Raw genomic sequence first — 25,359 nt, 5'->3', positions numbered from 1 at the left:
GCTGTCGCAGGAGAGCAGCTTCAATCATCAGGAACCCCACCAAACAGGACATGTTTTCTTCTCAATGTTGCCAACAGGAAGCAGGTACAGGAGCCTCAGGACTCACACTATCAGATTTAGGAACAATCAACCATCAGGCTCTTGAACCAAAGGCGATAACTTTATTCAACTTCACTTTTCCCTGTTATGATTATTATTCTGTAGATTTATTGAGCATCCTACAAGAAAATGAATCTTGGGGTTGTATATGGTGACATAAATGTACTTTGATAATAAAATTTACTTTCAACTTTGAACTTTGAAATGGCTATCACAAATTATCAAATATTTCAACTAAGATATAAATTTCACTTAATTGTGTTTTTTAAGGAAAATTACACATGGGTTTAGCGCATGGCAAGTCTTTGCTGCTTTTAATAGGTGCACTAGAAAGTGCCAAATCAAAAGGACTGCATTTCAATTGCTACAACCAAAACATTTTCAAAGTATGGCCATTGCCGGACAGCATAATCTGCTGAGAGCTGTCTAGAGTTTATATTTGAATCAAAAATGGAAACAACCTTTCCTAGACTTCAAAATGAAGCCTTTGGTAAAGTTTTCTCTGGGTAATGTTTAATATATGTATTTTTGAGCTCTGTGCTTGATTGGATACTCAGATGATTTGCATCAACTTGATCACTAGTGCGTCATTCATATATATCATTTATAGAAGGGTTAATTTTCAGAATTTCTAATAACAATGGGAAATTTGCCTTCTGAGTGAATAGAGAGAGAAGCTATGGGTGCAGAGTGTAAATTCTCCACTCATGGGTGCAAAGGGTGGGCAGAAGTCCCATGGTTCCTGGAACTGACAAGGTTTTCATTCAGCAGCAGCTACTGATTAGTATAGCCTGCTTTTGTACCTCCAAAAGTTATGTAAATTTTTACAGCAATTATTCGTTCATTACATTTTCTTGATTTTCTGAGATAGTCTATTAAATTGATATCTAAGATGTATGGGGTTGTAACTTTAAAGTTTGTCAGAAGATTTTTATTTAAAAGCTTGAGAGTTTAACAAGTTGCAAAAGAAAAATATTCAAAAATATATATTTTTATGTTTCTGGCACTAACTCAGCCTTTTATATCTATTTAGCTAAATTCGCCATTAGTATTTGGTATTTTGGTGTAATATGTCACCTGCAAATAATTCTGGTTACCAGTGTTAAACAGAATGAAAGACTGTGTCACTTACTAACTTACAGAATAGACACAAGCAATTGTATTATATTCAAAGGTTAATCTTGCCCATTTTTACAGCACTTACACTAAGTACAAGAGTCTGTTAATGCATACTGACTTTTTGACCCGGATGCAATTTAAAAGTAATTAGAAAATGGTCTAAGCATAACAACTATGATGATTACACAGGTGCATTGTAAAGAGTTAATCTTTGTGCTTGTCAAATGTCTTCCCACCGCAGTGGCCTTGAGTGTAACAGAACTGACTGCAGAAACTTTGATTACTATGGGAATACACCATGAGAATGCAGTACTCTGGGAATAGCATGAAAATTAGTTGAACACAGGATTGTGACTCGTGCAGAGTGGTGACAAGTGACGATTGGTTCTAATTTGCTGGTTTGAGATGGTGCTATGTATTGATCCACTTACTGCAGTGTTTCATATCAGAGGAAAGGGTATAAAAGTAGAGCAGTTGGGGAGCTTTGGGTTGTTTTTTTTGGGGGAGTGTTCAACATCAGGCTGGTTCTGAACAATGCTGGAGATCAGCAGAACAGGAGCTGTGCTGCAGGGAGAGGGGCTCACACACACCTAGATAAGTATTTTAGTGCTTGCACTGTTCTGTTCTAGTAAGCATAGCTTTGTAGTTCTAAGCAGATAATCGGTGTTGGTGTTTTTCTGTCTCATCGAGTAAGATCAAAGAACCTAATCCATAAGTACAATTAGGAAGAAAGAGAACACAGTCCACATGGATGAGTTAGGCTGAAGTGGCTGTTTCCACGCTGTATAACTTCACACAACAATTTTTAAAAGATGATTGTTTTTTATATTTTATTTAAATTTCAATTACACATGATTGTGATTCTTCATACACTTAGAGAATTTATGGCCGCCACGATCTTATATCTCTCATCTCTCAGTCTCATTTTTAATTGCACTTTTGATTAACATAAAATCCTTTTCAGGTTCTTTCACATTTCCAATAGCTGTGCATATTTCAATCCAGTAGCCATCCTCAACTTCAGTTCTGTTATCTCTGTCACACTATAGAGTCCAGACTCAGTCAAAACCCACATAAAAATGAAGACTTAGAATTGCAGGGAACCATCTGTTTTCATCCGCATTTGCTCCTAAATTACCTAAAGACATACAAGATAACATAGACAAATAGACATTCCACATTGTAATGTTCTCCATAGTTCCTCTCTTTAACAGCTGTGTGACTCATCAATTATTTTAAACTCCGCACTAATACACAAAGCTGAATGTCAGCGTAGATTCATACGTCTTTTAGACAGTTGTGCTGCATCTTCAGTCTCTGTTGACTTTCTGTCACAGTGTGGTCTACCATTCGAAAAGATTTAGCTGACAGATACATATATTTGGGAAAACTAACTGACCCTTGCTTAGGGGGAATCTTTGCTATCAGAGGATGATACTTGTGATGGATACGTGCACCCTCAGAATTGCAGCACATTTTACAGTGATAGCTAGTGTTGAGGAATTGGGAAGTGGAACATTGCCTTATGAAAGTTATGAATGACAGTAATCCTCTGTGAATTATGGAATCTGAAGCCCCAGGTGCAATGCCCAATTTGTACTCTATCACTGTGTTTTATGTAAGGAATCATTGAAACATATAATTCCATGGCCCAGAAGAAAAGACCCATCATGTCCATCTGAGCCAAATACAGTAAGAACATTTGCTATTCGTTAATGGAATGTAGGGATCACTGACAGGGGCAAAATTTATTGTCCTTCTTTAATTGCCTTGAGATATTTGTGGTAGGCTACCTTTTCAAATACTACTGCCCTGCAGTGAAACTGTTAGTTGACTGAAAGTCCAAAGATTTTAACAGAGCCATGATGAAGGGACTGCAGAACATTTCCCACACTATGGGAATAAAGACAATGGCATTACCATATCCCTCGTGTTTGCATTTTTACAGAATTCCTCATGTTGGGATTACCATATGCCCACTACCTTTGTCATTTCTGAGGTCAAACATTTGCAGTTTCTTCAGTGCATTTTGCAAACAGTACAACCTACAACCAGTGCACTGGTGACGGACGGTGTGCATTTTTAGAATGGTAGATGGATAGTGGTCAATGGGTCTGGTTTGTCCTGGAAATATCTGAGTTTCAGAAGTTCTTCGGTACCACACCCAGGAATTTCTTGTAGCATAGACAGTGGTCACGGTCTCTTCATAACACCAGAAAGTGTGAACCTACTTGGCTAAACACTGATCCCTATAATGGCTCGAAAGAGGCCAAGTTGCACAGTTCGGATAGTGCCAATTATTGTAGGTTCTAGAGCATTATCTTAAGAGGTATGTGTTATACACATCATTGGAACCTCCTCCTCCCACTAAACAACATTCACAAGTAGATGTGATCTTTGGCTGCCTGGGTCTGCAGACTATATGTTCCTCAGGATGCATGTGGTTGAGTAATGAGGTCTCATTGGACTGGCACTTCACTTGATACCTTTCTCCCATTGTCGCAGAAGCCAGATTAGTACCCTGACGAGATATTGATAAGAGAGTGAGGGATATGCCAGTTCATCATATTTACATGAGGTTTCTGCTGCTGTGATAACCCAGGGCAACACGTGGATAGCTGTTTGATCTGATTTGAGTTGGTTTGAGTTTATGTATTTATCAGACGCTGGTGCAACACAATATGTTGGAAGGTGTCCTCAGTGCCATACTGCTCACAGTTACTTGACACTGAAGCCACAATCACAACCACCATTAAACAAAAGACGTACATCAAACCAGAAAACACTTATAAGCAATTATAGGGGAGCAAGGACATGGCAGACCAATTGAATAATTACTTTGGTTCTGTCTTCACTAAGGAGGACATAAATAATCTTCCAGAAATAGTAGGGGACAGAGGGTCCAGTGAGATGGAGGAACTGAGCGAAATACATGTTAGTAGGGAAGTGGTGTTAGGTAAATTGAAGGGATTGAAGGCAGATAAATCCCCAGGGCCAGATGGTCTGCATCCTAGAGTGCTTAAGGAAGTAGCCCAAGAAATAGTGGATGCATTAGTGATAATTTTTCAAAACTCGTTATATTCTGGACTAGTTCCTGAGGATTGGAGGGTGGCTAATGTAACCCCACTTTTTAAAAAAGGAGGGAGAGAGAGACCGGGGAATTATAGACCGGTTAGCCTAACGTCGGTGGTGGGGAAACTGCTGGAGTCAGTTATCAAAGATGTGATAACAGCACATTTGGAAAGCAGTGAAATCATCGGACAAAGTCAGCATGGATTTGTGAAAGGAAAATCATGTCTGACGAATCTCATAGAATTTTTTGAGGATGTAACTAGTAGAGTGGATAGGGGAGAACCAGTGGATGTGGTATATTTGGATTTTCAAAAGGCTTTTGACAAGGTCCCACACAGGAGATTAGTGTGCAAACTTAAAGCACACGGTATTGGGGGTAAGGTATTGATGTGGATGGAGAATTGGTTAGCAGACAGGAAGCAAAGAGTGGGAATAAACGGGACCTTTTCAGAATGGCAGGCGGTGACTAGTGGGGTACCGCAAGGCTCAGTGCTGGGACCCCAGTTGTTTACAATATATATTAATGACTTGGATGAGGGAGTTAAATGCAGCATCTCCAAGTTTGCGGATGACACGAAGCTGGGCGGCAGTGTTAGCTGTGAGGAGGATGTTAAGAGGATGCAGAGTGACTTGGATAGGTTGGGTGAGTGGGCAAATTCATGGCAGATGCAATTTAATGTGGATAAATGTGAAGTTATCCACTTTGGTGGCAAAAATAGGAAAACAGATTATTATCTGAATGGTGGCCGATTAGGAAAACGGGAGGTGCAACGAGACCTGGGTGTCATTATACACCAGTCATTGAAAGTGGGCATGCAGTTACAGCAGGCGGTGAAAAAGGCGAATGGTATGCTGGCATTTATAGCGAGAGGATTCGAGTACAGGAACAGGGAGGTACTACTGCAGTTGTACAAGGCTTTGGTGAGACCACACCTGGAGTATTGTGTGCAGTTTTGGTCCCCTAATCTGAGGAAAGACATCCTTGCCATAGAGGGAGTACAAAGAAGGTTCACCAGATTGATTCCTGGGATGGCAGGACTTTCATATGAAGAAAGACCGGATGAACTGGGCTTGTACTCGTTGGAATTTAGAAGATTGAGGGGGGATCTGATTGAAATGTATAAAATCCTAAAGGGATTGGACAGGCTAGATGCAGGAAGATTGTTCCCGATTTTGGGGAAGTCCAGAACAAGGGGTCACAGTTTGAGGATAAAGGGGAAGCCTTTTAGGACCGAGATGAGGAAAAGCTTCTTCACACAGAGAGTGGTGAATCTGTGGAATTCTCTGCCACAGGAAACAGTTGAGGCCAGTTCATTGGCTATATTTAAGAGGGAGTTAGATATGGCCCTTGTGGCTACGGGGATCAGGGGGTATGGAGGGAAGGCTGGGGCGGGGTTCTGAGTTGGATGATCAGCCATGATCATAATAAATGGCGGTGCAGGCTCGAAGGGCCGAATGGCCTACCCCTGCACCCATTTTCCATGTTTCTATGTTTCTATATATACTATAGATATAACTAAATTCTCCAAAACTTACACAAAACAAATTTACAGTGTGAGATAAACTAAATTTAGTCAACTTATTTATGGTATGCACTTAAATACTTGGTATGCACTTAAATACTTGGCATGCATAACCATCTCCCTGAGAAGCAAGTTCCATGATGTTGGATTTATATTTGAAGCAGGATTTCAAAGGGACTCTGTGTGTTGGAGAGTAAGTCGATTTTGGCTGTTGTTCTTAATCTTTGAAAGTACGGAGAAGGGCACATCACATCTTACACCTAATGGGAGCATTTAAATAACCCTTTTGTCTCATATAGAGATGTTCAGAAGCTGGCTTATTAATCTCCAGCAGTTCATATCTGTATTTTGATAGAATTTCTGTGCCAGTTCATCAGAACACTTCAATTTCACAAACTCTATCAACAGTCCCATAACTCAGAGCTGTGTGAAGATTTCTTCAATTTTTACCTCCCAGAGTGAGGAATGGCTCATACACCAGATGAAAAAGGTGTATCTTTTGATGACCTGTGAGTGTGGCATCTTAATTCTAACTCAGCTCATCTAGCACATCACAGAGATCCATTTTGCTTGAGGGAATATAAACAATAGCAGCGTGGTCTTGCTTCACTGTTATCTGCCTGTTTTGAAAGAGACAGTGAAGAGTTATTCTGCAGTTTGCTGGAAAGTGTTTTAACAGACACACACATGTCATGCATCCTCTTGTCTTGCACCTCCACACTTAAATGCTGTGTGAGATCATAGAGGAATGCAACAAGAAGATTCAAGTTTCAAGGCTGTTTAATGTGTAAAGGAGAACAAAATAATTGTTTCTCCTGATCTAATGCAGCACAATTAAAATAACACTAAAGATAAAGAACACAAAAATAATAATAAAAACACAATAAATATAAATACATTAGATAGCTTATATACATAGATAGATTGCATGTCCATAAAGTAATGCTAGACATAAGAATGTCTGTACATAAGGTGACTGACAGGAAATAATAAGGTAGTAGTAGTTGTGGGTGTGGAGGGGTGGGTTAGTGAATGAGTGGTGTTGATCAGCCTTACTGCTTGGGGAAATTAACTGTTTTTGAGTCTGGTGGTCCAAGCATTGTTGCTGCATAGCCTTCTCCCTGATGGGAGTGGGACAAACAGTTCATGAGCAGGATGGATGGCATCCGTCATGATATTACTGGTCATTTTCCAGCACCTTTCTACATATATAAAAACAAAGAAACATAGAAAACCTACAGCACAATACAGGTCCTTTGGCCCACAATGCTGTGCCAAACTTTAGAAATTGCCTAGGGTTACTCAGAGCCCTCTATTTTTCTAAGCTCCATGTACCTATCCAGGAATTTCTTAAAAGGCCCTATCATATCTGCCTACACCACCATTGCTGGCAGCCCGTTCCACGTACTCACCACTCTCTGCGTAAAAAACTTACACCTGACATCTCCTCCTCACCTACTTCCAGACGCGTTAAAACTGTGCCCTCTCATGTTAGCCATTTCAGCCCTGGGAAAAAGCCTCTGACTATCTACACGATCAATGCCTCTCATCATCTTATACACCTCTGTCAGGTCACCTCTCATCCTCCATCACTCCAAGGAGACGGCCAAGAACACTCAACCTATTCTCATAAGGCATTCTCTCCAATCCAGGCAAGATCCTTGTAAATCTCCTCTGCACCCTTTCTATAGTTTCCACGTCCTTCTTACTGGGGAAGAATGAAGTTCAAGACCAAGAAGTTAAGAAGCCTTGTTCTTAGGAGAGGAAAGCTGGTTGACTTTCATTTCATCCTTTGTGGAGAGGAGATTCCGTCCATTCAGGACCAACCAGTTAAGAGCCTCGGGTGATGGTACACAGAAGAGCTGAGAGACACCAAGAGGGTTCAAGAGACAGGAGAACAGATCAGCAGAGGTCTGATGTCTGTTGACAAGTGCGGCTTGCCTGGCAAGGTGAAGTTGTGGTGCTTGCAGAACGGACTGATGCCACGGATAATGTGGCCGCTAACTGTCAATGAAGTGACAATGTCCCATGTTGAGGCAATGGAAACATAGAAACATAGAAAATAGGTGCAGGAGTAGGCCATTTGGCCCTTCGAGCCTGCACCACCATTCAGTACGATCATGGCTGACCATCCAACTCAGAACCCTGTACCAGCCTTCCCTCCATACACCCTGATCCCTTTAGCCACAAGGGCCATATCTAACTCCCTCTTAAATATAGCCAATGAACTGGCCTCAACTGTTTCCTGTGGCAGAGAATTCCACAGATTCACCACTCTCTGTGTGAAGAAGTTTTTCCTAATCTCAGTCCTAAAAGGCTTCCCCTCTATCCTCAAACTGTGACCCCTCGTTCTGGACTTCCCCAACATCGGGAACAATCTTCCTGCATCTAGCCTGTCCAATCCCTTTAGGATCTTATACGTTTCAATCAGATCCCCCCTCAATCTTCTAAATTCCAACGAGTACAAGTCCAGTTCATCCAGTCTTTCTTCATATGAAAGTCCTGCCATCCCAGGAATCAATCTGGTGAACCTTCTCTGTACTCCCTCTATGGCAAGGATGTCTTTCCTCAGATTAGGGGACCAAAACTGCACACAATACTCCAGGTGTGGTCTCACCAAGGCCTTGTACAACTGCAGTAGTACCTCCCTGCTCCTGTACTGAAATCCTCTCGCTATAAATGCCAGCATACCATTCGCCTTTTTCACCGCCTGCTGTACCTGCATGCTCACTTTCAATGACTGGTGTATAATGACACCCAGGTCTCGTTGCATCTCCCCTTTTCCTAATCGGCCACCATTCAGATAATAATCTGTTTTCCTATTTTTGCCACCAAAGTGGATAACTTCACATTTATCCACATTAAATTGCATCTGCCATGAATTTGCCCACTCACCTAACCTATCCAAGTCACCCTGCATCCTCTTAGCATCCTCCTCATAACTAACACTACCGCCCAGCTTCGTGTCATCCGCAAACTTGGAGATGCTGCATTTAATTCCCTCATCCAAGTCATTAATATAGATTGTAAACAACTGGGGTCCCAGCACTGAGCCTTGCGGTACCCCACTAGTCACTGCCTGCCATTCTGAAAAGGTCCCATTTATTCCCACTCTTTGCTTCCTGTCTGCCAACCAATTCTCTATCCACATCAATACCTTACCCCCAATACCATGTGCTTTAAGTTTGCACACTAATGGAAGGGAAGATCAACAAGTAGTGAAGAAGTGGCTTGGAGTACCGAGCAGCCTCACCAATGTTGCAATATACAGTAGCCAGACAAAGCTTACCATCCCAGTGCAATCCCTTGTTGAGAAGGTCAAGGTTGCCAAGGTAAGATCATTCTTGATGCTTCGAGACTCAAAAGACCCTGTCATCAAGAACACCCAGCCGGATGTGAGATCATGCAGAAAGTGGTCAGCCCGTGTAGCAGTTGATGAGGCAGAGTCTAGATTGAAGCACAAGGAGACGGTTGGGGCTATCCAGCTAGGCTGCCAGGGACTTGGGTGGACAACCCACAAGTGGTGGTCATCTTCTACAGGTAAGGAGCGCCGTGAGCTTGTAACACAAGAAATACGAGAGGTAAGAGGAGAAGAGGTTAGCTAAAACAGCTGGCCTGGCCAAAAAAGGGGCTTGGACCTGCTGGGAAAGTGTTGAACAATGACATCTATCTTGGAATGTTCTGTGGCAGATGGAACCGCTCCGCATTTCTTTTCTATGTAGAGCAGCGTACGATCTGCTCCCAACACCTGCCAACCTCAGCAGCTGGTATGAAGATAAGACAGACAGATGTGCTGCTTGTGGCGAGAAGAGAACACTTCAACATATTTTGAGTGCATGCAGAGTCAATCTTTCCAGTGGCATGTACACTTGGAGACATAACAACGTTCTCAAAGTTGTAACAGAAGTGGTTGAGCAGAGAGTACTGCAGCACAACTTATCTCATGCCCCATGTTGTACAGAACATCGCATATCATTTGTGAAAGAAGGCTCCAAGTCAGGGGTGTACAGCGCAGGCCCAAGATCAAGCATACTTTCTTCAGCCAATGATTGGTGTGTGAAGGCCGACCTGGACGGGAAAGGCAGTTTCCCGGAGCAAATAGCTTTCACCACATTGCGTCCAGATATAATAGTATGGTCTGACACCAGTAGAGAAGTGGTTATTGGTGAACTCACAGTCCCCTGGGAAGGCAACATCGATGAAGCCCATGAGCGCAAGTTAACCAAGTATGCAGAATTAAGATCAGATTGCAGAGACAGAGGGTGGAAGGTCTCATGCTATCCATTCGAAGTAGGCTGCCGTGGGTTTATTGCGTTCACTTTCCAGAAGTGTCTGCATGACCTTGGCTTCACTAGAAGAGAGATCAAGTCAACCAGCAGGGCTGTAGCTGAGGCAGCAGAGAAAGTATCAGCATGGATGTGGACCAGGTATGTCCAGAGGGGCAGATAGTCAGACAATGTATACATATCTTGCAAACCCCTCAGTAGTTGCATAGACACCTGAAGAGCAGACTATTTGTTGGATGGAAGTGACTGATAGAGGCAGATGCCAAGTTTTTAAGCTCACCAGTGGGAGGTGGTGCTTTAGCACTGCTGGCCCACCACCTCGAGGGAGTCTTGATCATAAATGGGCCAAAACTCCTGAAGACAGGTGGCAGATCAACTGATGATTCCTCTGGTAATAGGACAGGACAGTTAACATCTTCATCCAGGTGTATTTTTAACTCTGGTGAGGTGACCAGAACTGAGCACAGTTCTCCAAGAGGGGTCTGACCAGGGTCTTGTATTGCTGTAACAAATATTATGTGTTCCTAGTGATGGGCAGGCTGGTGCTGGTGATGTGTTGGGTAGTTGTAACTATCTGCTGTAGAGCCTTCCTGCCTGCCACAGTGCAGTTTCAGTACCAAACAGAAATGTAGCTTGTCAGGATGCTCTTTACTGCAAATCTGCAGAATGATGTGAGTACAGATGTGCATAGTCCACCCCCTTCAGAAAGTAGAGGCATTAGTGAGCTGTCCTGACTGTGTAGGATGTTTTGCAGACAGTGGAAAAACTATCTCTCTTGTGTTTGTCGATCTCGTTATCTCATTACTAGAGATTCAGCATCACTGGACACTGCCATTTTGGAATGGCCCACTTGCATTTCTTGGAATCCATCCTTATTAATCCTTTATATCATTAAGAGTGGGAGGGATGCTAGGCATTGCTGTCGGGGGACGATTGGGCCAGTATGTGTGGAGTGGAGCAGCTTGGGAGTCAGTGGCATGTTGCATTGGGTCAGCCAGTGCTAGGATGCTCAGAGTTAATGGGGGCTTTCCATTGAGGGATACCATCAGCATTTTGGGTAAGGTTAGAGGATTGGAGCTGAGGGGCTAGAAGTGAGAGGGTGCTGGACAGAGGGGCTGGAGGTAAGAGGGAGTTGGAGGATGGATGGGGTGGTGGAGAGAGAAGGATGGAGGAGGGTGGGGGTTAAGGTTTAGGTTAGAGGTAGTGGTGGGGCTGAAGTTGAGAGGAAGTGGAGGAGAGAGGGTCCTTGAGGAGATTGAGGCTGAAGGAGAGAGGGTCTGGAGGGGAAGGGGGCTGGATGAGAGAGGGGGCTGGGGGAGAGAGGGGCCTGGAGGGGTAGGGGGCTGGATGAGAGAGAGAGCTGGAGGGGTGAGAAGTAGAAAACCCAAGACAGTCCTGTCTGTGCATCAGACGTCAAAGTGTACCAGGAAAATTAACTCTGGATATTTCCAGAAAGTTACCATTTGTTGGTCCATAAAAACTATCGAGATACCATATCCAGCGGGCAGCGAAGTGAGAGGCGGCAGAGTGATAGGGCTTTGGCTCAACAGGCTTAGGCGGTAATGAGGCAAGGTAGGTTTAGCGGGATTACTTGTGAAAAGGACGGAATATGTGCGTGAGGCCAGTTTTCTGTGCTTGGTGTCAGATGTGGGAGGTCCTGGAGTCTCCCAGCCTCCTGGATGCCCATATCTGCACCAGGTGTGTCAAGCTGCAGCTCCTGAGAGACCCAGTTAGGGAACTGGAGATGCAGCTTGATGACCTTCGCCTGGTCAGGGAGAGCGAGGAGGTAATAGAAAGGAGTTATAGGCAGGTGGTCACCGGGGCCACGAGAGACAGTCAGGAGGGGGAAGGGGAAGTGTCAGGTACTAGAGTACCCCTGTGGCTGTATCCCTTGACAATAAGTACTCCTGTTTGAGTACTGTTGGGAGGGGGACAGCCTACCTGGGGGAAGCGACAGTGGCCGAGCCTCTGACACAGAGTCCGGCCCTGTGGCTCAGAAGGGTAGGGAAAGGAAGAGGGTGGCAGCAGTGATAGGGGACTCTATAGTTAGTGGGTCAGACAGGTGATTCTGTGGACGCAAGAAAGAAATTCTGATGGTAGTTTGCTTCCCAGGTGCCAGGGTCCGGAATGTTTCATATCGTGTCCAAGATATCCTGCAGTGGGAGGAAGAACAGCCAGAGGTCATGGTACATATTGGTACCAATGACATAGGTAGGAAAAGGGAAGAGGTCCTGAAAAAAGGCTACAGGGATTTAGGACAAAAAGTTGTGAAGCAGGACAGCAAAGGTAGTAATCTCGGGATTACTGCCTGTGCTACACGACAGTGAGAATAGGAATAGAATGAGGTGGTGGATAAATGCGTGGTTGGGGGATTGGAGCAGGGGGAAGGGATTCAGATTTCTGGATCATTGGGACCTCTTTTGGGGCAGGTGTGACCTGTACAAAAAGGACAGGTTGCACTTGAATCCTAGGGGGACCAATATCCTGGCAGGGAGGTTTGCTAAGGCTACTGGGGAGAATTTTAATTAGAATTGTTGGGGGGTGGGAACCGAACTGAAGAGACTGTGGGAGAGGAGTTTGGCTCACAAATAGATAAAGCTTGTAGATGGTGCGAGAGGGAGGATAGGCAGGTGATAGAGAAGGGACACGCTCAGACCAAAGGTTTGAGATGTGTCTAGTTTAACTCAAAGAGTGTCGTGAACAAAGCGGATGAGCTTAGAGCGTGGATCAGTACTTGGGGATATGCGGTGGCCATTACGGAGAATTGGATGGCTCAGGGACAGGAATGGTTACTTCAGATGCCGGGTTTCAGATGTTTCAGAAAGGACAGGGAGGGAGGCAAAAGAGGTGGGGGCACTGCACTGTTGATCAGAGATAGTGTCATGGCTGCAGAAAAGGTGAACACCATAGAGGGATTGTCTACGGAGTCTCTGTGGGTGGATGTTAGGAACAGGAAGGGGTCAATAACTTTACTGGGTGTTTTTTATAGGCCGCCCAATAGTAACAGGGATATCGAGGAGCAGATAGGGAAACAGATCTTGGAAAGGTGTAATAATAACAGAGTTGTCATGATGGGAGAGATTTTAATTTTCCAACTATCAATTGGCATTACCCTAGAGCAAGGGGTTTAGATGGGGTAGAGTTTGTTAGGTGTGTTCAGGAAGGTTTCTTGACACAATATGTAGATAAGCCTACAAGAGGAGAGACTGTACTTGATTTGGTATTGGGAAATGAACCTGGTCAGGTGTCAGATCCCTCAGTGGGAGAGCATTTTGGAGATAGTGATCATAATTCTATCTCCTTTACAATGGCATTGGAGAGGGATGGAACAGATAAGTTAGAAAAGAGTTTAATTGGAGTAAAGGAAATTATGAGGCTATCAGGCAGGAAATTGGAAGTTTAAATTGGAAACAGATGTTCTCAGGGAAAAGTACAGAAGAAATGTGGCAAATGTTCAGGGGATGTTTGTGTGGAGTTCTGCGTAGGTACATTCCAATGAGACAGGGAAGTTATGGTAGGGAACTGGAACCGTGGTGTAATAAATCTAGTCAAGAAGAAAAGAAAAGCTTACAAAAGGTTTAGAGAGCTAGGTAATGTTAGAGATTGAGAAGATTATAAGGCTAATAAGAAGGAGTTTAAGAAGGAAATTAGGAGAGCCAGAAGGGGCCATGAGAAGGCCTTGGCGGGCAGGATTAAAGAAAACCCCAAGGCATTCTACAAGTACGTGAAGAGCAAGAGGATAAGATGTAAAAGAATAGGACCTATCAAGTGTGACAGTGGAAAAGTGTTTATGGAACCGGAGGAAATAGCAGAGGTACTTAATGAATACTTTACTTCAGTATTCAGCGTGGAAAAAGATCTTGGTGATTGTAGTGATGACTTGCAGCAGACTGAAAAGCTTGAGCATGTAGACATTAAGAAAGAGAATGTGCTGGAGATTTTGGAAATTGTCAAGTTGGATAAGTCGCCGGGACCGGATAAGATGTACCCCAGGCTACTGTGGGAGGCGAGGGAGGAAATTGCTGAGCCTCTGGTGATGATCTTTGCATCATCAATGGGGATAGGAGAGGTTCCAGAGGATTGGTGGGTTGCGGATGTTGTTCCTTTATTCAAGAAAGGGAGTAGAGATAGCCCAGGAAATTATAGACCAGTCAGTCTTACCTCAGTTGCTCGTAAGTTGGTGGAGAAGATCCTGAAAGGCAGGATTTATGAACATTTGGAGAGGTATAATATGATTAGGAATAGTCAGCATGGCTTTGTCAAGGGCAGGTCGTGCTTTTTGAGGATGTGACTTAACACATTGATGAAGAAAGAGCAGTAGATGTAATGTATATGGATTTCAGCAAGGCATTTGATAAGGCTTATTGAGAAAGTAAGGAGGCATAGGATCCAAGGGGACTTTGCTTTGTGGATCCAGAACTGGCTTGCCCACAGAAGGCAAAGAGTGGTTGTAGACAGGTCATATTCTGCATGGAGGTTGGTCACCAATGGTGTGTCTCAGGGATCTGTTCTGGGACCCTTACTCTTCGTGATTTTTATAAGTGACCTGGATGAGGAAGTGGATGGATGGGTTAGTAAGTTTGCTGATGACACAAAGGTTGGAGGTGTTGTGGATAGTGTGGAGGGCTGTCAGAGGTTACAGAGGGACATTGATAGGATGCAAAATTGGGCTGAGAAGTGGCAGATAGAGTTCAACCCAGGTAAGTGTGAAGTGATTCATTTTGGTTGGTCAAATATGATGGCAGGATATAGTATTAATGGTAAGACTCTTGGCAGCATGAAGGATCAGAGGGATCTTCGGGTCCGAGTCCATAGGACTCTCAAAGCAGTTGTGCAGGTTGACTCTGTGGTTAAGAAGGCATACAGTGTATTGGCCTTCACCAATCGTGGAATTGAATTTAGGAGCCGAGGGGTAATGTTGCAGATATATAGGACCCTGGTCAGACCACACTTGGAATACTGTGCTCAGTTCTGGTCGCCTCACTACAGTAAGGATGTGGATGCCATAGAAAGGGTACAGACGAAATTTACAGGGATGTTGCCTGGATTGGGGAGCATGCCTTATGAAAATAGCTTGAGTGAACTCGGCCTTTTCTCTTTGGAGCGACAGAGGATGAGAGATGACCAGATGGAGGTGTATAAGATGATGAGGAGCATTGATCATGTGGATAGTCAGAGGCTTTTTCCCAGGGCTGAAATGGTTGCCACAAGAGGACACAGGTTTAAGGTGCTGGGGAGTAGGTACAGAGGAGATGTCAGGGGTAAGTTTTTTACTCAGAGAGTGGTGAGTGCGTGGAATGAGCTGGCGGCAACGGTAGTAGAGGCGGATACGATAGGGTCTTTTAAGAGACTTTTGGATAGGTACATGGAACTTAGAAAAATAGAGGGCTATAGATAACACACATAAAAAATGCTGGTGAACGCAGCAGGCCAGGCAGCATCTATAGGAAGAGGTTGATGCACCATCAATAACTCCAAAAGACTGGAAGTAGAGTAAATACTGAAAGGCTTTTATTAGCAGTAAAATGTGACCTCCATCATGCTGAGTGTCTGCCCCTGGACTGAGGAGGAGGAGCAATGGCGCAATTGCCTTTATTCAGAGATCTGTGGGAGGAGCCACAGGAGCAGTCAGCAGAGGGGCATGTCTAGACAGGTAACCCAGTTACAACATACATATATATTGTTTACCACAGAGGTACAGTTGACGTTTCGGGTCGAGACCCTTCGTCAGGACTAACTGAAAGAAGAGATAGTAAGAGATATGTTTCTATACTGTACAACTGTGGAAGATGATCTGAATGGAGTATAATACTGAATCACAAACAGCATTAGTACTGAACAATGGAAAAACCCAGCTGTGAATTGAACAGATTTTTGGAGTCTCATGTAAACAGCAGAACCCACAATTTGTAAACTAGATCAACAAGCCATTGCCCATTGTCATGGAGACAAGCAGAAAGGGAAATCCACTACTAACAAACACTCAAAGAAACAGAAAAAAATCATTGTTCAAACTATTTACATGTGGGTAGATTTGGGCAGTAAACTTGTCTTCAATTGGGACCATATTGTCTGCCTATAATAATTCCCCACACTGCATGGCCCTTTCCTGCCATACCCTGGTGAGACTATTGGTGGTATATGTCAAGCTGTTGTATAGTTGCCAATCAATATGATACCATCTGATTTGTGTTACATAACTGATAAAGAGGAAAACAAAAAGAACTTGTGAAGATGGATATGAACTGATAGAAGAGGACAAAAATAAACAACATGAGAAATTGTGGAAACTGGCCATCTTTACTCATGCATTAAGCTATAATGACAGATGCCATTAAATCAAAAACCCAGCAGCAAAGGGAAAAGAAATTAAGCTTTTAATTTTATTGTCACTGTGCTTCACCACACTATGCAGTTGAATGTTGGCTTTTTAATCTATAAATGGTGAAAATGTGGTCATACTGCGCAAACTGGGTTGCTCAAGAGACTTAACAGGCAATTCCATGTCCAATGGCCATGAAGATCTTGTCGGGAGAGGTGCACATGGAGGAAACCGTTTCACCCTCATGCAATAGAAACTTTACTGGGGTTCATAGGAAGCTTGCCAGTGGGCTTTTATAACATGTTTTCTGCTTAGATGGAACAGGGGCACTGTTTAGAAAGCTCTTCGGCTGCTTGACTGTTATTCTGCTTTGGGATAGGATGAGTTTTAGCATCTACCCAGATAGTCAGGAGTTTTGGAAAAACAGTCAAGCAACACTGGGTGAGGTGCTCTCCCATTGCTTTGAGTGAGTTACCGGTATTTGAACTCTGGGATAGGAATAGGATATAAGGAGACAAATGAAAGGGAAAAAGGGGACTTGCAGATGGACTTTCCCTGCAGGAAGAGCAACATCCATGCATCCTTTTCTGAACTGCTCCCTCTTTGAATGCTACTATCACTCTGAACTTTTCTTCTCTCCGCATCATTCCTAGCAGCAGCAACTGATCTTTAGAAGGTGTCCCGTTTTGCTGCACAGTTTGTCAGTAGGGGTCATTGATACTGTCCCCTTTTCAAATCAAAGTGACAGATCTCCTATGTTAATCTATGAGCACTATTCACCTCCCAAAGATTCAGTGTGAACCTGAAGGTTAACTTGAACTTCACTCTCCAAATATCCTGTGTAAGTGTAAAAACAACTTTCTCACAGTCACTGTCATTCATCTGCAGAGTCTGCATTGCTTCTTCATTCTTACAGGGTCTGTATTGCTCACTACTGTACCAAATAGTCCAATTAGTGTAAGGGAACAGCTTTATAGCAAATGCCACAGGAGTACTAAAAGCTTGCTTCAAATTACCGCTTCTAGATATCTAGATTAGATATCATAATCATAAACGTCTTGCTTCATGAGCCCACAAATGGAAGAAGTAAGAGCTGGAGGTGGGCAGGTTTGGTTAGAAGGAAAAAGTGCTGCACAAAAGATGGAAGGTTTGGTAGGTGGTCCTGAAAGGAGATCTTTATGTTCATCCTGTTATATAGTTCCTTGGATATTTTCTTGTGGATCTCTCTTTTCAAAGTAAGGACATGATGGCTTTAAGAAAATAGTTGGGAAATTAAAGGATCACCTTGGTATTCAGAAGGTAAGGTATCCTGGTGACAAGTTACTGTACGATTCAGCCTGTCTTCCAAATGCAGTAGAGTTCAGCTGCCACTCTTTCTGCAAATCTGCAGTAGAAAATGTACCAGCATTCTCTAAACTAAAGCTTTGGAAACTACAGAGGAGCTATCACTTCCTTACCTTGAAAAGGATTCCCTACTTCGCACACGCCATATTGTTCTCATTGCAATGATGAGTGATGTGAAATAAGGAACATGACTCTTTTTTCCTACTAATGATGTTCTTGAGAACCTGTCGGCTTGTTTTATTTACTCAAGTAGAAAGTTTCCTCTTGCTTTTGCTGGGGAATAATATCTCTCTTGAGCTCCTTATTGGAGCATGACAGAGACTTTGAATGAATCCAAGTTCAACCATTGCTTATTCTGTTCCACATTTCCTGGCACAATCAAATTCACCTTTGAATTGACCTCTTAAATATTTGAGTTGAGATAACTTTGTTGCAATAGACCAAAACCTCAGAAATAATCAAATGTGTGCATTAAAATAGTACAGTCTAAAGTGCTGGCATTCCTACCATTTCTCACCTATTACTAAATCATTCCCTCTGATCCCACCAATCCACCAGCAAGCTTCTCATTAAATTGAGGCTGACCTCAGACTGAAGCTAAAGTCTCTCAGGATTCCTTCTGATGGGTCATGCTTTTGGTTAGAGGCAAATTATCAATGAGTCATATTTTAGAACCTCAAAGTAGAAAAAGCTACTGCAATTAGTGTTAGATGCAAAATAAAGTTAACAATTACATTTAATTCCAGCATAAGTTTCTTTCTTTGGGAAACAAATTAATACAAGAGTGTAATTTTGTCAAAGAATTCTTGAACAAGCCCTTACCTTGGAATTTTCCATCAAGACATCTGTCTTGATATTGATCTTCCACCATGACACATGGGAAGAGGTTAAAAGTTTTGTGTCTTAAGAGGAAGAGATTTCCAGTTAGCCACACAGAGACCATTCCATTATCCAGTGATTGATTTTGTGCAAGCGCCATGCAGTAAAGAAGTAGACATTTGAATCAGTCTCCACAGTGTTATTGGAAACCTTTAACTTAACTATTGGCTGCTGAATTTCTTTTATGAAGCAGTGAAAGGAAGCTGGCAGCCTCCAGGAAGATAAATAATGCTCCTCTTGGTGTATTCCCCTGTTGATCATGGCTTCTCTGTTCCTACCAACACCACAAACCTTACTTTTGGTGCCATGATTTTCCAGTTGGTTTGTCCAGCCTGTGTTTGGTCAGACCTTAAATTTGATCAGCTCCTGGTATGAAAAAAAATTAAACTGGGGATCTGCCTCTATATTTACTGGGACTTTAATGATCCTGGTCCCAACAATTTTGCCCCACACTTTTTTTGTCTCCCTGAGAATATCAGGGCCTTTGATAAAAGAGAAATGTTCAACTCATACTTCACTTATACTGAGAAAAGATACAATGCAATGAAGATTCCTAAGACTCATTCCCGGGAAGTTGGGTTCTTGTATTAGAAGTTGGGTCAACTAGACTATATTCACTGGAGTTTTAAAATGATCTCTTTGAAACATATTGAATTCTGTCTGTGCTAGGCAGACTGGATGAGGGGAAGGACATTTCCTCTGACTGGGTCATCAAGAATAAAGGATCACAGTCTCAGGTCACTGGGTAAAATACTTAAAGATGGGGAGAAATTCTTCCATTCAGAAGGTGATGAATCTATGTAATTCCTTATTGGAAAAGAAAATGAGGCCATGTTGCTAAATATACTTAAGAAGGAGACAATAGACAATAGACAATAGGTGCAGGAGTAGGCCATTCAGCCCTTTGAGACAGCACCGACATTCATTATGATCATGGCTGATCATCCACAATCAGTACCCTGTTCCTGCCTTCTCCCCACATCCCTTGACTCCGCTATCTTTAAGAGCTCTATCCAACTCTTTCTTGAAAGAATCTAGAGAATTGGCCTCCACTGCCCTCTGAAGCAGAGCAGTCCACAGATCCACAACCCTCTGTGTGAAAAAGTTTTTCCTCAACTCTGTTCTAAATGGTCTATCCCTTATTCTTAAACTCTGGCCTCTGGTTCTGGACTCCCCCAACATCGGGAACATGTTTCCTGCCTCTAGCGTGTCCAATCCCTTAATTATCTTATATGTTTCAATCAGATCCCCTCTCATCCTTCTAAATTCCAGTATATACAAGCCCAGTCTCTCCAATCTTTCAACATATGACATTCCCGCCATCCCTGGAATTACGCTGCACTCCCTCCATAGCAAGAATGTCCTTCCTCAAATTTGGAGACCAAAACTGCACATAATACTCCAAGTGTGGTCTCACCAGGGCCTTGTACAACAGCAGAAGGACCTCTTTGCTCCTATATTCAACTCCCCTTGTTATGAAAGCTGATATGCTTTCTTCACTGCCTGTTGTACCTGTATGCCTACTTTCAGTGACTGATGAACAAGGACACCCAGATCTCGTTGTACTTCCCCTTTTCCTAACTTGACACCATTCAGATAGTAATCTGCCTTCCTCTTCTTGCCACCAAAGTGGATAACTTCACATTTATCCACATTAAACTGCATCTGCCATGCATCTGCCCACTCACCCAACCTGTCCAAGTCACCCTGCATTCTCATAACATCCTCCTCACATTTCACACTGTCACCCAGCTTTGTGTCGTCTGCAAATTTGCTAATGTTACTTTTAATCCCTTCATCTAAATCATTAATGTATATTGTAAATAGCTGCGGTCCCAGCACCGAGCCTTGCAGTACCCCACTAGTCACTGCCTGCCATTCTGAAAAGGACCTGTTAATCCCTAGTCTTCATTTCCTGTCTTCCAACCAATTTTCTATCCATGTCAGTACCCTACCCCCAATACCATGTGCTCTAATTTTGCCCACTAACCTCCTATGTGGGACCTTATCAAAGGCTTTCTGAAAGTCCAGGTACACTATATCCACTGGCTTTCCCATGTCCATTTTCATAGTTACATACTGAAAAAATTCCAGAAGATTAGTCAAGCATGACTCCCCCTTTATAAATCCATGCTGACTCAGACCTATCCTGCTACTGCTATCCAAATATGCCGCTATTTCATCTTTTATAATTGACTCCAGCATCTTCCACACCACTGATGTCAGACTAATTGGTCTATAATTGCCTGTTTTCTCTCTCCCTCCTTTCTTAAAAAGTGGGATAACATTAACTACCCTCCAATCCGCAGGAACTGATCCTGAAACTATAGAACATTGGAAAATGATTACCAATGCATCCACAATTTCTACAGCCACTGTCTTAAGTACCCTGGGATGCAGACCATCAGGCCCTGGGGACTTATCAGTTCAGTCCTATCAGTTTACCCAACACCATTTTCTGCCTAATACGAACTTCCTTCAGTTCCTCCGTTACCCTAGGTCCTCTGACCATTACTACATCTGGGAGATTATTTGTGTCTTCCCTAGTGAAGACAGATCCAAAGTACCTGTTCAGCTCGTCTGCCATTTCCTTGTTCCCCATAATAATTTCACCCCTTTCTATCTTCAAAGGCCCAACTTTGATCTTAACTAATTCTTTCTTCTTCACATACCTAAAGAAGCTTTTACTATCCTCTTTATATTCTTGGCTAGCTTACCTTCGTACCTCATCTTTTCCCCCCGTATTGCCTTTTTAGTTATCTTCTGTTGCTTTTTAAAAGTCTCCCAATCCTCTAGCTTCCCGCTCATCCTTGCTATGTTATACTTCCTCTCTTTTATTTTTATACTGTCCTTGACTTCCCTTATCATCCACGGTCACCCCTTACTCCCCTTAGAATCTTTCTTCCTCTTTGGACTGAACTGATCCTGTGCCTTCTGTATTACTCCCAGAAACATCTGCCCTTGTTGTTCCACTGTCATCCCTGCTAGGGTATCTTTCCAGTCAACTTTGGCCAGCTCCTCCCTCATGGGTCAACTGTAATACTGACACTTCCGATTTTCCTTTCTCCCTCTCAAATTGACGGATGGATTTCGAGGTAGAAAAAGCATTTCGGGGGAGAACAGGAATATAGTATCGATGTAGATGACTGACCATGATTTTATTGAATGCTTAAGCACTCCCAAAGGATGAAATGGTCTACTCCTGCACTCCTTGTTTCTATTAGGAGATCCTGGTAATGTGTACAGGATGTTTTGATATGTGGCAAGTACTTATCCAAAAATACACTCGTAAACGTGTACACAGATTTGTTGCATGTTGAAATTCTAAACCTTTTATGGAAACTAAATGTCAGTGTAACTGTTTGAGAAACATAATTCGTCTCTACAATAGGATCAAACTGCAGTTACAAGTAGATGTGGGAAACAGCCATGTCAGCCCACTGAGCACTCACTGATCGTCAACCACCCAATTCTGTTTTCCTACCTTCTCATCAACCGTCCCATCCGTCAGGTTATACCACTCACCCACACTCCAGGGGCAACTTACAGTGGTGAATTCACCAGCCACCCTGCACATCTTTTGGATGTGGTGGGACACCGAAGGACTCTGAAGAAACATATTGGAATATTACATGCAGTTCTGATCACCCCATTATGGGAAGGATGTCCTGGCTTTGGAGAGGGTGCAGAAGAGGTTTACCAGGATGTTGCCTGGATTAGAGGGCATGTGCTATAGAGGGAGGTTGGACAAACAGGTTGTTTAATCCGGAGCAGCAGAGGCTGAGGGGAGATCTGATAGAGGTTTATAAAATTATGAGAGGCAAAGATATAACAGATAGACAATATCTCAACCAAGGGTTGAAATGTCTAATACCAGAGGCCATGCATTTAAGGGGAGAAGAGGCAATTCCAAAAGAGATGTGAGGAGCAAGTTTCTTTACACGGAATGGTGGGTGCCTAGAATGAGGTGCTTGAGGTGGTGGTAGTCACAGATACGTTAGAGACTTTCAGGAGATGTTTAGATTGGCATATGAATGTCAGGGAATTGGAGGAATTTGGACATTGTGTAAGCAGAAGAATTTAGGTTAGTTAGCCATTCATTGTGCACTACATTGTGAGCCAAAGGATCTATTTCAGGTGACTGTCTTGTCTCCCCTTCTCTTCACCATTTACACCTCGGACTTCAACTACTGCACAGGGTCTTGTCATCTTCAGAAGTTTTCGGATGACTCTGCCATAGTTGGATGCATCAGCAAGGGAGATGAGGCTGAGAACAGGGCTACGGTAGGAAACTTTGTCACATGGTGTGAGCAGAATTATCTGCAGCTTAATGTGAAAAAGACTAAGGAGCTGGTGGTAGACCTGAGGAGAGCTAAGGTACCGGTGACCCCTGTTTCCATCCAGGGGGTCAGTGTGGACATGGTGGAGGATTACAAATACCTGGGGATACGAATTGACAATAAACTGTGTTACGTACCCCGTAACTGGGTTGCCAAACCAGCAGAAATGGATCACTCAGTTGGAGTCTGGATTACTCGAACTAAGAAAGTTTTATTAAAGAAACAAGCAACACAGTAATCGAAAGGATAATAAATGCAACAGTTCAGCAATGATAAACACACATGTGCACAGAATTAAGATAACAGGATCAATCAAGCTCTATCCTTGTCTAGGGGTAAATGACCAATTTCAAAGTGACGCAAAGTTCAGTCCAATTTAGTTCAGTTTGCAGTAATCGTTGCCGTGGCGATGGACAATGTGGGGGGAAGGAGAGAGAGAACAAGAACGAATGATCATTCAAAACGGCTTCCACACACAGACCTGCAATATTGCTCACAAGCAGCTTTCGGGCGAGTCCTTTGTGATGTCACCTGAGGTCACCGACCGTGACCCCTCCTCCAGATGCGGTCGATCCTCTGCAGTGAACCTGGCACCCATGCAAGGGTGGACACACGCCAGGTTCCCGCTGATCGTACCTTTCAACCCTGTGCGTCTATGGCTTGGTTCTGCAACCAGCCTTCCAAACGACCCCCGCCGACTTGCGGGGGGGGCACCGCTTCCAGGGTCTCGTTACCTCGTGGTGTCGTGTGTGTCCTGCCTTAGTGAACCTGTCCCTTTTTATCCCCCTGCTGGGGTATCGCCTGTCCATCACTTCAAACAGTTCAGGGTTCAAAGGGGGAGCCGCTCTAGACAGCTCTCTCTCCCGTCCCTTCATTACACATCTCCAAAGCTGCTCCATTGTCTTCCTTATCTCTCTCTCTCTCCCGAAGACAGGTGGCAGACCAACTGCTGATCACACAGGAGAGCTAACATCTTATCTATGTGTATTCTTGTCACAACTGGACTGGTCAAAGAACACTGAGGCTGTCTACAAGAAGGGTCAGAGCCGTCTCTATTTCCTGAGGAGACTGAGGTCCTTTAACATCTGCCGGACGATGCTGAGGACGTTCTACGAGTCTGTGGTGGCCAGTGCTATCATGTTTGCTGTTGTGTGCTGGGGCAGCAGGCTGAGGGTAGCAGACACCAACAGAATCAACAAACTCATTCGTAAACAACAGGAATTCTGCAGATGCTGGAAATTCAAGCAACACACATCAAAGTTGCTGGTGAACGCAGCAGGCCAGGCAGCATATCTAGGAAGAGGAACAGTCGACGTTTCAGGCCGAGACCATTTGTAAGGCCAGTGATGTTGTGGGGATGGAACTGGACTCTCTCACGGTGGTGTCTGAAAAGAGGATGCTGTCTAAGTTGCAAGCCATCTTGGTCAATGTCTCCCATCCACTACATAATGTACTGGTTGGGCACAGGAGTACATTCAGCCAGAGACTCATTCCACTGAGATGCAGCACAGAGCATCATAGGAAGTCATTCCTGCCTGTGGCCATCAAACTTTACAACTCCTCCCTTGGGGGGTCAGCCACCCTGAGCCAATGGGCGGGTCCTGGACTTATTTCATAATTTACTGGCATAATTTACATATTACTATTTAACTATTTATGGTTCTATTACTATTTATTATTTATGGTGCAACTGTAATGAAAACCAATTTCCCCCGGGATCAATAAAGTATGACTATGATTATTTCTGTGCTGTACTGTCTATGTTCTATATTCTAAATATATACAGTCGTGAGTAGAACGTGCAGACTACACTCAGACAGAACTACTGGATTGAACCCTGGTCTCTGGGCTGTGAGGCAGTGGCTCTACTAAATGGGTCACTGTATATTAACTTAATGAGCAAAAGGAAAAACCAGAACTTAGCACACGCACATCGTCAGGCAAATACAAATCGGTGAGAAAATACTTAAACAGGATTATTTTAACAAATGCTTTAGGATTCTGAAAACCTTTCACAATCCGAATGTCACTATGCTGTCCATGCACAAAGTTACCATAAAATCAACACCTTTTTACAGTTCACCATATGAAGTTTACAGGCGCTTGTGACAAATCAGATAACAGGAACAGGCCTAAGACTAATGAAATACACATTTAAGCAAATGGCATCTGTGTCACATCAAAACATTTATACTTACATTGAATGCTCAAATATATATCATTGCCCACATTCACCAGGTGGATGGACTTCTCAGGAAAAGAAGGTTAATTCTACATAGATTGCAATAAGACAGCAAATTCATTAATTTCAGCCCATAATGTAAGCACTGAGACCTAGAAATTTAGATGCATTGAGCTATGTTATTTAGCACTAC

Source organism: Mobula birostris, chromosome 4 (genome assembly GCF_030028105.1).
Source record: "Mobula birostris isolate sMobBir1 chromosome 4, sMobBir1.hap1, whole genome shotgun sequence".
NCBI lineage: Eukaryota > Metazoa > Chordata > Chondrichthyes > Myliobatiformes > Myliobatidae > Mobula > Mobula birostris.
The sequence above is the reverse complement of the archived record's forward strand: the minus strand, read 5'-3'. Positions refer to the sequence as shown.